The sequence below is a fragment of the Lathyrus oleraceus genome, chromosome 6 (genome assembly GCF_024323335.1).
Source record: "Lathyrus oleraceus cultivar Zhongwan6 chromosome 6, CAAS_Psat_ZW6_1.0, whole genome shotgun sequence".
Lineage (NCBI taxonomy): Eukaryota > Viridiplantae > Streptophyta > Magnoliopsida > Fabales > Fabaceae > Lathyrus > Lathyrus oleraceus.
In genome coordinates, this window is record NC_066584.1 from 102983598 (window position 1) to 103002347 (window position 18750).

Below are 18750 nucleotides of genomic sequence, written 5' to 3' on the forward strand. Positions count from 1 at the left end.
ACCGGGACGCTGAGACGTCAAACGAAACACACAACTGGAAACGGGATGCCAATCGCTGGTCTTACATCCAACTCCGAACAAACACACGCAAATAGGATACGGAATGCCAATCGCTGGTCTTACATCCATCTCCTAACGCACACAAACAAACGGGAAACCAAATGCCAATAGATGGACTTACATCAGACTCCGAACAAGGAAAGGGTGTACAAACTCACACACAACACAAAAGGGTTGAAAAAGAAAAAGGGCGCCCGGAGAGATCAGCTCAATCTCCTGCCTACGTACCTCATCTGGTATGAGGATCAAGGCGACGTAGTTCCCCTTAACAGGGAAAAACTAACTCCTAACCAGAGACAAGGGAGATAACAACTAAAAGGGAGACTACGACTCGAGCCTAGAAGTTGTCATGCAAACGATCCCTATGTTGAGGTCTCTAATTGGAACCTAACTCGCACAGGAAGCAAGCTAGCCTAAACAACAAGTAAACAAGCACAGGTGAACAGGTATCACACACTATATGCAAACAAGCGGCTCATACAAGGCTGAGCTTTAGTCAAGGGGTCATATCAACCTCGACAAACAAGCCAACACTGGGAGGGGTGTCTGAGGCTCTTAACCACTGACATTGACCGTCAGGGTGAGCAGATGAAAAGGTAATGAGGGTAAGACCTCATAGCTCTTAACCCGGGGCTGGGTCAGCTTCAAATCAATGAAAACGTGGGGGTCCAGAATGTGGGACCCTACTCCACTTGACTAACTCTATATACAAGGATCTTGGGTGTTTATCCAAAAGCATCAGCACGTAGTGCGAGCGTAATGGAAGACTCAACTGAATAGCAGGGGATTGATTGCAAATCCCTTCTATCTGCCAATGCCTCTTCACTTAGTAGGTCTTTGAAGTACATGGCACAAATATAAACAACCACAAACATTGCCTCTTAAGGAGGGCTTCAGACAAGTGCCTGCCAAAGATAGCAGGTCTTCCAGACTACATGAAGTTAGAGAGGTTACCTAGGTGGTATGCCAACCACAAGCAAAGCAAAGCAACTCAAGCAATGAGTTAAAGCAACTAAAGTACCTGTAAGAAAGTCAAACAAGTCAATATGGTATTCAGACAACCAAACAGTCAACAACAGTGTTACAACCGATCAACAGACAACAACAGTGCAAGGCATAAGATGCAAGCAACTCAAATTGTTTCATCATTCAAAGGACCTATAAAACAGCAAGGTTAGTTAACCAAAGTAACTAGTATCTCATGGAATGAGATCACATCATCCATTAGAACTAATTGCTTGAACCTGAAATGCAAAACTCAGAAGGTGAGTACAAACCACTAGTTCAAAGACTAGGGTCAAAGGCAAAACAAAAAGTCAAAACATCAGCCAATATTCAATATGAGGCACATTTAGTCAAGCATGAACATGTCATAAAAAGGACCAAACTCAAATCCTAAGTCAAGGCCATCAATCAATCAAGCTAGGGCAAAGGCACACAATGGTGGTCACACTTGAACATCAAGAAGAGAAAATGCACATTAAATCAGAAACACATCCAATAATCATGAAACTTTTTATGTGATATCAACATTTCAAACACAAGAATCATGCAAAAAATTGGGATCAGAGGAGCTCAATTGGCATGGATATGAAAATGAACAAGATCAACATCAAATTGTGTGACACACATTGTCACACCATACATTCATGTGTCTAAAACAGAAATGACAAATGCTAAAAATGTCAACCAAAAGCCAAAAGATCATATTATGTGTTAAGATTCAACATACCAAATTTCAAAGCAATTGGAGAAAGTATGAGCATTTTACAAATCAATTGGTAACACATGTCACATTTGCATACATGTCCAAGCAATCAGTCTCATTCCAAAAATCCAGACATGATAAAAATCAGAAAATCACATCATAAAATAATAGACACTTCAAGGAACATGTGAGAAAATTTTTGGAATTATTTGGATTAGTTTTCAATTAGTTATGATTTTTTGAAATTGGATGAAATTAATGAAATAAAATGTGAAATAATTGGAAATGTTATTGAAAATGAGATTGGAAAGATGCTACAGCCATGGTTCGAACCGGGGACGCACCAAAACGCCTGCGTTTTGGACAAGGAAAACAAAAGGAAGCGAAAATGTGTTCGCTGGGGATCGAAGCGAGGAGCGTCCAAAACGTTGTGCTTCATTAATGAGGTGGCAAGCCACCTCAGCTGGTCATTAGCCACGCGAGTGAATCCAACGAGCCTCAGCCAATCACTTTGCCACTCAGTAGGCCACGCCAGCGCTAACAGGGACAAGCCCTAGCGCTAAATGCAGAGGGCGGCGCACTATTCACGCACGGCAGTCAGGGGTGGTTTTCACCGTCTCCTTCGTTGAGACGGTGGTGCTACAGTGCACCTTCATCAAAATTTTTCCAGATTCCAGCAATATGTACATAATCGAAAGCTCATCTCATGAGGAACACGAATCCAACAGTATCTAATCCTAATTCTCACTAACAAATGTAAATCGAGCTAAAACATTCATGAACATCAAACTTCAAATCCATATTACTCAATCAATTCTCAACCATTTTAAAAAATGTTCATATCAGCGTGATCAGTGAGTCAAGAACTACAATACTATGGCAATAAAATAGAGAAAAGTGAAGGTCGAAACTCACCTTGTTTGAAGAGCAGTGACCAAAACAGTGTCCTCAAGGCTTCAAGCTTTCCAGATCCACTTCCTTTGAGCTCCACTGAAGTTGGATGCAAGAAATGGCACGTGAAAAGACCTGAATCAAGCTCAATTTAGAGCTTCCATTAATGCATTCAAGCTTGTGGTATGCACGGATTTGAGATGAATTCCACCAAATACACGTTGAATATTGCTCAATAACATTCCATGTTCATGATTATGCAAGGAAATTAAGGTGTTGTGTGCAAAAATTTCAAGTTTCAATGGAGAGAAAAATTGAGAGTGAAAGAGGATTCTAGATCTGAAAATGTGTGTAAATCAATAAAACAGTTACAATTAAGCTTTTATATGTTGTCCTAATTACTCTGAAATTGTCATTAGGCCAAGGTTAATGGGAATTAGCAAGATATAAGGTGTATGCACAAATGGTAAAAACACCCTTGCATGGTGAAAGCACACGTGAACAGTACCACATGAGGGCTCAAATTCACTTAAAATCATCTCATGCACATGTTGGAATTGGAATTTTGTTCATATGATGCACCAAATTTGAATTTGGTATTTTGCTTCCAAAATGGACATGCATGAACAAATGATTGTATGAGATAATTTCATGCAATGTCATGATGTATTTGGAAAATATGAGTCATAAGGAGCATAATGCAAAAAGAGGGACTCAAATTGGAGTTTTGGTTCAAAAGATATGGCTTGTTGAAGTTTCAAGCACACTTTGCAATCATTGGATCATAACTCCTTAACCATTCATCAGATGCTCATGATCTTGGACTTTTTGGAAATGGGAGAGAAAGATATTCAACTTTTATGTTGACCAAAATTTCATTTGAAGCTTCTTTGATGTTGGAAAGTCAAGTTGAAGTTGGTCTAAAAACTTGCCATTTTTGGAAACTTGAAATTACAGGTCACTTTCCATTTTTGGAAACTTTTGATCTGACTTCAAAATCTTCAAGGTAGATGTTTGACATGATGAATAAACCTCTTTTGGACATGAATGAAGTGTCTCAAACCATTTCTCTACCTCATAGCCCTCAGTTGACTTTCAGTTGACTTTTATGGGGCCCAGATGACTTGGCAATGCACTGATGACTTTGAGCCTCTAACACTTGGTCAAGTTACTTCAAAATGAACCTTGATTCATGTAAGCTCTCTAGAATACTCATGTGGCCTCCATCTCAAGGAAATGCTTGGTCTCTTGCACTGGTGAATTCTCTAGGTGCCATTTCTAGTTGCCAAGATGCAATGCAATATGCAATGTTAATGTAATGTTTATGACCTAAAAATGAAATGAATGCATGAATGGGGGGTGCAAAATTGAGGTGCTACAGCTGCCCCTATTCAATCAATTGGGAACCTGAACGGATGAGAGCAACGGCTGTCAGACCTTCAAGGTAAACAGGGATTGAATACCAAAGAACCGTAGAATTTGCACTCTGCGGGGGATGAATCAAAGAAACGCGAGGCCATTTACCGATGGCGGCTGCACAATAAAAATACCTCAGGAAAGCGAGGCCATTTACCGATGGCGGCTTTACTGGAAACTTGATATTTACCGATATCAACGTCAGCGAGGCCATTTACCGATGGCGGCTGGGAAACAACATCCAAAGGAAGCGGGACCATTTACCGATGGTGGCTTCAACTGGGAATTTGACATTAAAAGGAAGCAAGACCATTTACCGATGGTGGCTTCAAAACAACTTTTGATATTTACCGATATCAACGTCAGCGAGACCATTTACCGATGGCTGCTGGGGAACAGATGTCACAGAAAGCGAGGCCATTTACCGATGGCGACTAAGCTGGGCATTCGATATTTACCGATATCGAAGAAAGCGAGGCCATTTACCGATGGCGGCTTGGAATAGTCGACTTGATATACACTGATATCAAGGAAGCGGGGCCATTTACCGATGGCGGCTGGTGGAACAGTCGACTTGATATACACTGATATCAAGGAAAGCGGGGCCATTTACCGATGGCGGCTTCGACTGGGGAGGAAAAAGATATTTACAACTGGAACCAGACAAGACATTTACCGACGACTCTACTGGGGATTTTGATATTTATCGACGAATAGATACACAACCAGACATTTACCGATGACTGGGAAAAAAGATACACAACCAGACATTTACCGATGATTGGGAAAAAAGATACACAACCAGACATTTACCGATGACTGGGAAAAAAGATACACCGCCAGACATTTACCGATGACTGGGAAAAAAGATACACCACCAGACATTTACCGATGACTGGGAAAAAAGATACACCACCAGACATTTACCGATGACTGGGAAAAAATATACACCATCAGACATTTACCGATGATTGGGAAAAAAGATACACAACCAGACATTTACCGATGACTGGAAAAACTAGATGTTACCGACATCGAAAGATGATGTTTACCGACATCAAAAAGGACGACCAGACATTTACCGATGACTGGGATGAGACTCGATGTTTATCGACATCGAAAGATGATGTTTACCGACATCAAAAAAGGACGACCAGACATTTACCGATGACTGGGATGGGACTCGATGTTTACCGACATCGAAAGACGATGTTTACCGACATCAAAAAAAGACGACCCATACGGGGATCAACACGACACCTATTGGTATCGTAAGGATGACATCTACATATGTCAAGACAAGGCCAGACACTTGTCGGGGATCTCACTGGGGAGAATCAAACTTTCCTTTCACAGACGGGTGAGGAACTGAATCTCTCTGGATATTATCAATTCCGAATGCTACCAAGAGCAACTGCTACAAATACGCCATACAGATGTTGCAAAACGGTCCACCTCTGCTGGGGATATGATCCAATCTGGTTTAACACATGTATGCATATGTTTGAGTTTTCCATGGCGGAATGCTCCATATTGAATGGAAATGCTACGCGATTTGAGGATGCAAATGCAAATGATGATTACTATATGCAAGATGCCAAGGGAGGAAACTCCTGCTGGGAAAGCTCATGATCACTCTGATGAGCGCACGATTCTGATTCGATCTTCCAATTCTGTGGGGACAACATAACAATTCTGTTGCGGATACTTGCTGATCTGACACTCTGGGAACGACAGAGAAACCAACTCAACTGGGGAGTCATCTGTTGGGAAAACACCAACCTCTCAATCATGCTAGGGAATAGCACTGCTGCTGGGGAACATATGATCCTCACTGGGGATGACCTCTACTGAACCCGATCCGCTTGGGGACTTCGCTGGGGAAAACAAACAACGCCCACCTCCGCTGGGGAAACAGCAACCTTCAGACTTGCTAGGGAAAAACACTTTCAACCCTGCTGGGGAAACTGCAAACTCAACCCTGTTGGGGATTACAGCACTTCAGACCTGGCTGCTGAGGAACAAAATACCCACAGACACCTCCGCTGGGGAAATAACAATTTTCCGGCTCGCTGGGGAACTAACAGTCCTCAGACCTACTGGGGAAAGGGCAACCTTCAAACCTGGCCGGGAAAAAACATCCTCAACTCTGCTGGGGATTGCAATCAACTTCAGGCCTGACTCCTGAGGCAACACTGATCTTGGCCTCGCTGGGGAGACAAACCCTGAACTTGCTTTGGACAACCCAACCTCTCACACTACTGGACAGTGTTAAAACACTTTTGAACAAACCGTGGCTCACCTGCTTTAGCCAGCAATCAAAAGATAGTGATCTGCAAAACAGCAAGACATACATGCCCCAGGGGCTTGTACGGACAAAATACACCCAAGTGTACTCAACATTCAAAATGATTTTCAAATGTTTATCTTTTTGCACATTATTGTCTAGCCTTCATGTTTTTAAGATGCAAGGTTTATCAAAAAATTCGGACGTTTTTTTGCAAACAAAGCAGTAAAGTAAGAACAAGAGAGCAAATTGACTGAATAACGACTTTTATTGATTGAAAATGGCCTATAAAGGCGAATACATCAGGAAGCAATTCCTAGGAAGAGGTAATTGCGCCAAAACGGGAAATAAATTATCCTATTCGCAATGTGAACACGGCATCCACTATTTTCCAATTCTGTTATGACTCACAGATCCTCAATTTCCCCCAAATTCCTTGCTTTCTGAGAAGAACGATTGGACCGGTCACATCCTTCGAGATGGTAGATACTGAAGCGCGATGAAGTACAGATAACTCAGACTGTAGTCTCCGCTTTAATCCCTCTCTTGCCTGGATCGCCCTTTCGGGTTTTCAATCCACCGGGATACCCATTTTTGCCTAAGCCGCCTTTGCAGGTTTTCGACTTACCGGGTGTACATATTCTTTTTTTTATTTTTTATCCCTAACTTCTGCCCGAACCTTTTTATTTTTTTTTCTTGGTTCGCCGGGATGCCCTTTTTTGCCTGGACTCTTTTATTCTTTTCGTTCAGCGGGTCAATTTATGCGAAGTATTTTTTGACTACATCTGAGTTCACAGGGGATGGAAAATCTTCGCCGTCCATAGTTGTCAGCATCAAGGCTCCACCGGAGAAAACCTTTTTAACAACATATAGACCTTCATAATTCGGAGTCCACTTGCCCCTGTTATCTGTACCAGGAGGAAGGATCCTCTTCAAAACCAAATCACCTGTCTGATAGCTTTAAGGACGCACTTTCTGATCAAAGGCTTTCTTCATCCTTCTCTGATACAGTTGCCCATGGCACACAACTGCCAACCGCTTTTCCTCGATAAGGCTCAACTCGTTGAACCTCATCCGAATCCATTCAGCTTCGTCTAGCTTGTCATCCAACAGGACTCTCAGAGAAGGAATCTCTACTTCAACAGGTAAGACTGCCTCCATACCATACACAAGGGAGTAAGGGGTTTCCCCGGTCGACGTACGTACTGATGTACGGTACCCATGCAAAGCGAAAGGCAACATCTCATGCCAATCCTTGTACGTCACGACCATCTTCTGCACAATCTTCTTGATGTTCTTGTTTGCCGCCTCTACAGCACCATTCATCTTTGGTCTGTAAGAAGAAGAATTGTGGTGTTCGATCCTGAAATCTCTGCAAAGCTCTTTCATCATCTTGTTATTGAGGTTCGAACCATTATCAGTGATGATTCTCTCAGGAACCCCATAACGACAGATAATCTCTCTCTTAAGGAATCGGCCAACCACTTGCTTGGTAACATTGGCATATAAAGCTGCTTCCACCCACTTGGTGAAGTAATCAATCGTGACCAGGATGAAGCGATGTCCATTAGAAGCAGTAGGTTCAATCTTCCCAATCATATCGATGCCCCACATCGCGAATGGCTAAGGAGAATTCATGACATTCAGAGGGCTTGGTGGTACATACACTTTATCTGCATAGATCTGGCATTTGTGGCACTTCCGAGCGTATTTGAAACAATCGGATTCCATGGTCATCCAGTAATAACCGGCTCTCAACAACTTCTTGGACATTGCATGACCACCAACATGGGTACCGAAAGATCCCTCATGAACTTCCTGCATCAACATGTCTGCTTCGTGTCTATCCACGCATCTGAGCAGAACCATGTCAAAGTTCCTCTTGTACAACACATCATCCTGATTCAAATAAAAGCTTCCAGCTAGTCTTCTCAGGGTCTTTTTGTCATTCTTTGACGCTCCTTCGGGATACTCCTGACTCTTGAGGAAATTCTTAATGTCATAGTACCACGACTTCTCATCCACAACAGACTCGGCTGCAAACACATACGCAGGCCTCTCGAGTCGATTCACAGCAACGTGCGGCACATGATTATGCCAATGAACTTTGATCATAGAAGACAAAGTAGCCAAGGCGTCAACCATCTGATTTTCGTCTCGGGGGACATGATACAACTTCACTGTCTTGAAGAAAGTCAGGATCCTTCTGGTGTAATCTCGATAAGGAATCAAATGCGGCTAGTGAGTATTCCAATCTCCATTGACTTGGTTAATTACTATAGTGGAATCTCCATAAATGTCCAGGGTTTTGATCCTTAGATCGATGGCTTCTTCAATCCCCATGATACAAGCCTCATACTCAGCCTCGTTGTTGGTTACTTCAAAAGTCAATCTGGCAGAAAAAGGTATGTGTGCACCTTTGGGATTAATGAGTACTGCCCCAATACCGTTGCCATGCACATTTACCGCCCCATCGAACATCAGTGTCCACTTGTCATCAGGATCCGGTCCTTCCTCAACAAGAGGCTCTTCACAATCCTTCATCTTCAAGTACATGACATCTTCATCAGGGAACTCAAACATCATTGGCTGATAATCATCAATTGGTTGCTCGGCAAGGTAATCAGACAGAATACTACCTTTGATGGCCTTTTGCGACGTATACTGGATATCATACTCAGTTAGAATCATCTGCCACCGAGCCACTCGTCCGGTGAGAGCCGGCTTTTCAAAGATGTACTTCACTGGATCCATCTTAGAAATCAACAAGGTAGTATGGTTCAACATATACTGTCTCAGTCGGCGAGCAGCCCATGCCAAAGCACAACAAGTTTTCTCGAGCAGTGAATATCTTGTTTCACAGTCGGTAAACTTTTTGCTAAGGTAGTATATTGCATGCTCTTTTCGACCAGACTCGTCATGCTGTCCCACTACACACCCCATCGAATTCTCGGTTACTGAAAGGTACATTATCAGAGGTCTCCCAGGAACTGGAGGTATAAGGATTCGAGGTTTCTGCAAATATTCCTTTATCTTATCAAAAGCTTTTTGACAGTCATTGTTCCACCTGATTGCTTGATCTTTTCTTAGCAATTTGAATATCGGTTCACACGTTGCCGTTAAGTGAGATATGAACCGTGCAATGTAGTTCAGATAGGTGCCTTCCAAAGATAGCAGGTCTTCCAGACTACATGAAGTTAGAGAGGTTACCTAGGTGGTATGCCAACCACAAGCAAAGCAAAGCAACTCAAGCAATGAGTTAAAGCAACTAAAGTACCTGTAAGAAAGTCAAACAAGTCAATATGGTATTCAGATAACCAAACAGTCAACAACAGTGTTACAACCAATCAACAGACAACAACAGTGCAAGGCATAAGATGCAAGCAACTCAAATTGTTTCATCATTCAAAGGACCTACAAAATAGCAAGGTTAGTTAACCAAAGTAACTTGTATCTCATGGAATGAGATCACATCATCCATTAGAACTAATTGTTTAAACCTGAAATGCAAAACTCAGAAGGTGAGTACAAACCACTAGTTCAAAGACTAGGGTCAAAGGCAAAACAAAAAGTCAAAACAGCAGCCAATATTCAATATGAGGCACATTTGGTCAAGCATGAACATGTCATAAAGAGGACCAAACTCAAATCCTAAGGCAAGGCCATCAATCAATCAAGCTAGGGCAAAGGCACACAATGGTGGTCACACTTGAACATCAAGAAGAGAAAATGCACATTAAATCAGAAACACATCCAATAATCATGAAACTTTTTATGTGATATCAACATGTCAAACACAAGCATCATGCAAAAAATTGGGATCAGAGGAGCTCAATTGGCATGGATATGAAAATGAACAAGATCAACATCAAATTGTGTGACACACATTGTCACACATACATTCATGTGTCTAAAACAGAAATAACAAATGCTAAAAATGTCAACCAAAAGCCAAACGATCATACTATGTGTTAAGATTGAACATACCAAATTTCAAAGCAATTGGAGAAAGTATGAGCATTTTACAAATCAATTGGTAACACATGTCACATTTGCATACATGTCCAAGCAATCAGTCTCATTCCAAAAATCCAGACATGATAAAAATCAAAAAATCACATCATAAAATAATAGACACTTCAAGGAACATGTGAGAAAAAATTTGGAATTATTTGGATTAGTTTTCAATTAGTTATGATTTTTTGAAATTGGATGAAAATAATGAAATAAAATGTGAAATAATTGGAAATGTTATTGAAAATGAGATTGGAAAGATGCTACAACCATGGTTCGAACCGGGGATGCATCAAAACGCCTGCGTTTTGGACAAGGAAAACAAAAGGAAGCGAAAATATGTTCGTTGGGGATCGAAGCGAGGAGCGTCCAAAACGCTGTGCTTCATTAATGAGGTGGCAAGCCACCTCAGCTGGTCAACAGCCATGCGAGCGAATCCGACGAGCCTCAGCCAATAACTTTGCCACTCAGTAGGCCATGCAAGCACTAACAGGGACAAGCCCTAGCGCTAAATGCAGAGGGCGGCGCACTATTCACGCACGGCAGTCAGGGGTGGTTTCCACCGTCTCCTTCGTTGAGACGGTGGTGCTACAGTGCACCTTCATCAAAAAATTTCTAGATTCCAGCAATATGTACATGAATCGAAAGCTCATCTCATGAGGAACACGAATCCAACAGTATCTAATCCTAGTTTTCACTAACAAATGCAAATCGAGCTAAAACATTCATGAACATCAAACTTCAAATCCATATTACTCAATCAATTCTCAACCATTTTAAAAAATGTTCATATCAGCGTGATCAGTGAGTCAAGATCTACAATACTATGGCAATAAAATAGAGAAAAGTGAAGGTCTAAACTCACCTTGTTTGAAGAGCAGTGCCACAGTATCCTCAAGGCTTCAAGCTTTCCAGATCCACTTCCTTTGAGCTCCACTAAAGTTGGATGCAAGAAATGACACGTGAAAAGACCTGAATCAAGCTCAATTTGGAGCTTCCATTAATGCATTCAAGCTTGTGGTATGCACGAATTTGAGATGAATTCCACCAAATACACGTTGAATCTTGCTCAGTAACACTCCATGTTCATGATTATGCAAGGAAATTAAGGTGTTGTGTGCAAAAATTTCAAGTTTCAATGGAGAGAAAAATTGAGAGTGAAAGAGGATTCTAGATCTGAAAATGTGTGTAAATCAATAAAACAGTTACAATTAAGCTTTTATATGCTGTCCTAATTACTCTGAAATTGTCATTAGGCCAAGGTTAATGGGAATTAGCAAGATATAAGGTGTATGCACAAATGGTAAAAACACCCTTGCATGGTGAAAGCATATGTGAACAATACCACATGAGGGCTCAAATTCACTTAAAATCATCTCATGCACATGTTGGAATTGGAATTTTGTTCATATGATGCACCAAATTTGAATTTGGTATTTTGCTTCCAAAATGGACATGCATGAACAAATGATTGTATGAGATAATTTCATGCAATGTCATGATGTATTTGGAAAGTATGAGTCATAAGGAGCATAATGCAAAAAGAGGGACTCAAATTGGAGTTTTGGTTCAAAAGATATGGCTTGTTGAAGTTTCAAGCACACTTTGCAATCATTGGATCATAACTCCTTAACCATTCATCAGATGCTCATGATCTTGGACTTTTTGGAAATGGGAGAGAAAGATCTTCAACTTTCATGTTGACCAAAATTTCATTTGAAGCTTCTTTGATGTTGGAAAGTCAAGTTGAAGTTGGTCCAAAAACTTGCCATTTTTGGAAACTTGAAATTACAGGTCACTTTCCATTTTTGGAAACTTTTGATCTGACTTCAAAATCTTCAAGGTAGATGTTTGACATGATGAATAAACCTCTTTTGGACATGAATGAAGTGTCTCAAACCATTTCTCTACCTCATAGCCCTCAGTTGACTTTCAGTTGACTTTTATGGGCCCTAGATGACTTGGCAATGCACTGATGACTTTGAGCCTCTAACACTTTGTCAAGTTACTTAAAAATGAACCTTGATTCATGTAAGCTCTCTAGAATACTCATGTGGCCTCCATCTCAAGGAAATGCTTGGTCTCTTGCACTGGTGAATTCTCTAGGTGCCATTTCTAGTTGCCAAGATGCAATGCAATATGCAATGTTAATGTAATGTTAATGTAATGTTTATGACCTAAAAATGAAATGAATGCATGAATTGGGGGTGCAAATTTGAGGTGCTACAATAATTACCCTTTTGCCCTTATGTCTATATTGACCACAAGGCATAGACCGTGTCATCCTTGTCCAGTTCAATATTGGGCCCATTGACATTTATCCTGTTACGCAGGATGGGAAAATTCCATCTAGGTCACTCATGTCCCTTAGCATGCTTCATGGAGTACCCATCAACTGTCTTTATGGTCATCCAGTTACGGACAATGTTTGATCAGCAATAAGGCACTCGACTCTACATCTAGGGTCCATAGTGGTTTCAGGTCGAAGGGTGGTATACACTATTATCACCATGAGAATAACTTATGACACTTTGCATAACATTCTATATAGTATTCTCATAGCGGGTCAATCCAGTATAAATATTACTCTTAATATTCATACATATGTTTAAGACTTGATAACTCCTTATCCATGATCCATGAGATGTGATCATCAGTCTATATACATAATAGTCTTAATGCTTTAATGTTATCCCACTTCACAATAAAGCTCGACTACGGATACTTTAAGAATAGTGTCCTTAAGTTTAATGTGATCTCACGATTAAGTCACACTTGATACATTAAACGGACTATCTATTCTAGGGACTTTATTAAACAAACCTAATAAAGAAAAAGCCTTTTATTATTAATAAATAATTCGATACAAGTACCAAAAGTATTGGCCTCTAGGGCTTACACCAACACACCAGTAGTCCCTCTTCAAGTCTTGATACATCTTCGATGAACCTGGGTGTATGGTAAACGCCCCCTTGTGAGCTTCCTCCAAAAAAAATCTTTTCAGCTCGGCATCATCCGGAACACAAAACCTTTGATTAAATGGAATAACTCCATCTGGTGACTGAGCGAAACCTGGTTGAGTCGACATCTCTTGCAACTTCTCATCTATCATTTGTCCTTGTCCGATTTCTTTCCTTAGGTTAGAAGTTACATTCAAATTTCCCATTATCACACCATCCCACGTCCAACTAAACTGAAGATTAAGATCTCAGAAAACAATGCGTATTCTAACATCATCAACTCAACTTTATGCATCTCTTTCTGACTTAAGGCATCTGCAACCTTATTCGCTTTCCCTGGGTGATACTTAAGCTCAAAATCAAAGTCCTTCAAATACTCCATCCATCTCCTCTATCTCATGTTTAACTCTTTCTGGTCAAATAAGTATTTCAAACTCTTGTGATCGCTAAACATCTCAAAACGCACTTCATACAAGTAATGCCGCCACACCTTCAATGTAAAAACAACAGCAGCTAGTTCAAGATCATGAGTCGGATAGTTCTCTTCATGAGGCTTCAACTGACGAGAGGCATAAGCTACAACCTGACCACTCTGCATTAACACCCCTCCTAATCCTTACTTAGAGGCATCACAAAATACTTCATAAGACTTACTAGGGTCAGGGATGATTAAAATAGGAGCAATTGCTAGCTTTTCCTTCAAACTCATGAAACTTTGGTCACACTTTGAATCCCATTTAAAAGAAATTTCCTTTCGGGTAAGTCTAGTCATTGGTAAGGCTATCTGCGAAAACCCCTTTATAAACCTTCGATAGTAACCTGCCAAACCCAAGAAACTTCTGACTTCGGAAGCATTCTTCGGTATTTCCCAATTAATAACTACTTCGACTTTAGATGGATCCACTGATACTCCTCCTTGTGATATTATATTACCAAGAAACTTCACTTCGTTCATCCAAAACTCACACTTACTTAACTTGGCAAAAAGTTGCTTCTCTTGCAGTACTGACAGGATAATCCTTAGGTGTTCTCCGTGCTCTTGGGGAGTACGAGAATAAATAAGAATGTCATCAATAAAGATCACCACGAACTGGTCCATGTAAGGTTGAAATATCTGATTCATATTGTCATACCCCAAAATTCACCCTACCTTTCACAAGTTCGTCTAGGTCACTAACCCTAAGCATTCGCATCTCCTGATAAGCATTCGCCTCATCTACATATTCATAATATCATAGTACATTCCACTTTCATTTGAAAAGCTTAAAATCATGGATTCAAGGGCTTTATCACACCAGGCATCGAAGGTTAAGTCTCCAGGTTATGGTTCATGTGATGGACATGATTATATCGTTTGGTTCATTAAATGATCTAGTTGTTTGTTTACGATTCATTGGGTAGGATTCATTCGAGGTGTTACAATTTTTTGCTTGGTTAAGTATCATTGTTCAGCTTGGATTGATCGGATTTCGAACTTTGAAACTTGGCATGTTTTATTTGGTTTAAGAACATTGGGCTTTTCAGTCATATCCACATTCATTCCACAAGAAAACAAACATTTTTACCTAAGTTGACTTTTAGTCAACTATTGACTTTTTGGTCAATCAGTTGACCAAAGTCAACCTTCTAACCAAAAACCATTTCTTAATCATTTTCATATTTTTTAGTCCATTTTTAATCATCATGTTTCTAAAACCATTCATAATCACATTTCAACCACATTCATGACTATATAGCTATTCAAGCTTTGCATTCAATTTACATAAATAACCATTTTCATCTCAATTCCCATTCTAAAAACATAAGCCATCAAACCATTCAATTACCATTAATCTAATTTCCAAATATATAAATCTCATACATAATACATTAAATTAATTCCCTTTTTCATTTCAGTCCATATTTAACTTACATAAACCAATTCAATGCCTACATACATCATAGACCCATTAACTATCCATTTCCATAAACCATGTTTCCAATACATTTCAGAATTTCAACCAATTTGCAACGTGAATAAAAGAAATTCCAAGAATTCCACTCTAGAAAATATTCAAAGCCCAAGACTTCCTCCTGATGGTGTCGCGGAGATATTAGGCCAACAACCTTGAAAGCACCCTCCTTTGTTCTATAATGGGAGGCTTCCAATTCCATATTGCATTTCTGTTATGATATCTTTGATTTGGAAAACTCCACAATGGACTCACTTAATATTTCAAGTTCCGACAACATTACGAGCTAACCGCCAAGTCTAACAAAACCCTGCAGTTTTCAGCGGCATAAGGCGAATTCTGATAATAGAAGGCTCAAGCACATAGATTGTTACATAACAATAGCTAACATAACCGAACCGGCAACCAATACCTACATAACTATCTTCAACACTTCGATCCTTAAAACTTGCAAGAAGAATTCTAACAAACCCGCATCAACCAACCATGGCGGAGCCAGTTGAGAGAGCTCATTTGAACCGTCTGAAGCTTCGACAACCTGTGCAAATGAAACACAAAAAAATAATCAACATCATAACTCCCTCAAGAGCCATTCCAAACCGACATAAAATAATAAGCATTTTTTTCCAATTTCGCCCACAGAACCATAGCAGAACCAACTAACCACCAACTTCAATCTGAACCACCACTTCTAACATAAATTCCCACCCTTCCCCAACTCTAACAGAGAACCAACTATCTCAAGAAAACCAAACTTCAAATAAAACTTAATGGAATCACTAACCGACTCCACAACAAACTTAACAGATCGATAACCGAAAATGCCAACTGTCGACAACTCATAACAAATTTTCGCCATCCCAATTCCATCCTTCAACCATCCTCTTAAAACCTTCTAACTGAATTTTCCTCGGAAGGACCTCCATCATCTTCTGCTAACGAAAAATCTCAGCCTCCATAACTTCTTCTGGCACCATCCTCCATCACTTCTTCTTCAACCTAACCTTCAACCAACGTCACCTTCACCCTTACCACTTCTTCACAAGCCTCACTGCATCATCTTCAGACCACCATCATCTCTAACCTCTTCCTCAACTCTGTGTTAGAGAATCGGGTATGATAATCCTGGATAACTTCGAAGAATCGTGTTCGTACACTTTCCGAACAAAGTATTTCGACCCTATTCTTGCCTGAGTTCACGAAATCTTTGTGGGGATAATTCTTGAAGAACAATTTGTTTCTGCCAAAGAGAAATGTTCAGGAATATAGAGAGAAAGTTTGGTTTCGTTATGTATTTTAAACTGAGGCCAAATGACTCCTTATATAGGAGATCAATAACAGAAACCGAAAAGACGCAACTGTTCAGAAACGGTTACGTCGGTTGGGAAAGGATTCAACTGTTCAAAAGAAAATTTCGAACGGGGCGCTGCCCCGCACCCCGCCAGGGGCTTCACCCCTTGGAACCCCGTTTCAATTATTCGCATTCAATTATACGTTGGCTCGACGAGCGTGCACTTCGCACTACCCCTAACTCGTTTCCAAGCTTTAACGCATAATTGCATCGGCCTATAGTAAATTACATTACTACTAAAATACATTGATGATACTAAAATCACCAATAAATCCCCCCCATTTTAGTGTAATCCTTGACTACTCAGTATACACAATAATATATACAAGGGTATAACACACAGGTATAACGATCAAACAAATGCATAAATGAAAATGTCTTGCGGTTGAATTTTCATCTTAGTACAAATACACATTCCAAATACTCAAAAATCGGGGTGTCATAGCGATTGAACCCGTCAATCCATTTGAGTGTCTGAAGATATAGTACACATATGTTTCTTACAATACTCTACTATTCATACTTGACACTTTACAAGCCATGTGTCCTTATCCATTAATAAGCATATAGGAAGCCAAGTCCAAGCTTCTTGAAGCGACAAAACTTCATGCTCACATAGGTGATTCTTTTAATCTTGCACCTGCATTTGCAATTTTCCAAAAGAACCATTAAGAAGATATAATTCAACCTAGCCATCACTTGGAGGTCTGAGCACATACCTTGGGAAGATAAACACAATTGCTTCAATCTCTAACTATGATCTTTCCACATTGAATTCTGCTTCTAATGTTGTATTAGAAGGGAATTGGGTATACCATAGCTAATAGATTTAAATGGACTTTAATCCCATCCCAATTACCGACTTCTTCACTAAGTCTCTAGCTAACCCCTTCGTCAAGTGGTCAGCTAAGTTTTGTTGCGACCGAACAAACTCAATAGATATCACCCCATTCATGATTAATTCCCTAATCATACTATGTCTAACACCCAAATGTCACTACAACAAACAAGACCTTAGACAGCACTTTTTTTAGCCTTAGACAGCGCTTTAAAGCGCTGTCTAAACCTCCGCTGCTAAAGGTTTAGACAGCGCTTTTTTAAATCTTAAAAGCGCTGTCTAAGCCCCCCCCCCCTTAGACAGCGCTTTGGCCAAAAGCGCTTTATAAGACCCTCTTATTTTAAATTTTTTAGGTATACCTTAGACAGCGCTTTTGAAAAGCGCTGTCTAAGCCCCACCCCCTTAGACAGCGCTTTGGCCAAAAGCGCTTTCTAAGACCCTCCTATTTTAATTTTTTTAGGTATACCTTAGACAGCGCTTTTTACAAAAGCGCTGTCTAAGGTATACGAAAATTTTTGAAGCTTTTGTTTTAAACCACATTTTTTCCAGGTTTATAAACCAGAATTTCTACCTGTTTTCAACCAGATTTTGACAGACAATTATCACATTTTATATATGCCATTTTGGCCTTTTTTCTACCAATTTTTGGCTAACAAATATATATATATACCAATTCAAACCAATTTTGCCTTAAATGTATCAAAATATATACAAATTTATGTACACATTTACAAGTCATTACATATACTACAAATGTACACATTAATTACACAAATTTATGAACAAACATTGAGCTCTATCATGAATTGACACCACTCCTCTTTGATTTCGTCCACTTGATCCTTTGTATAAAATGCACACTTGAATTCCTCAAAGTACTACATAATAATATAACATATTTTGAATTAATTCCAACTATTTAATTATATGAGATATGTGTAAATATAAAAATAACTCATAAGTTAGAAATACATACATCGGTGGGAATCTTTAATCGGCCCAAAGCAAGAGTATCTCGCATAAACCTCAACATGAAATACCCGCAATCTATTTGATTACGTTGTTGAGGACACTACATATGAAAAAAAAATATGGATTATAAATCCTAAGTTTTATCAAGTGTCATCACTAATATAATAAAAAATATGGTAATTAAAAATATACCGCCACTTTAATCCATGTAATGGAGTTGGCGCCCCTCCTTGAGGTTTGGATATCTCGTTGGGCCCGAAAAGCTTGTAGGACGCTAATAAAATAAAAATGAAGCAATTAG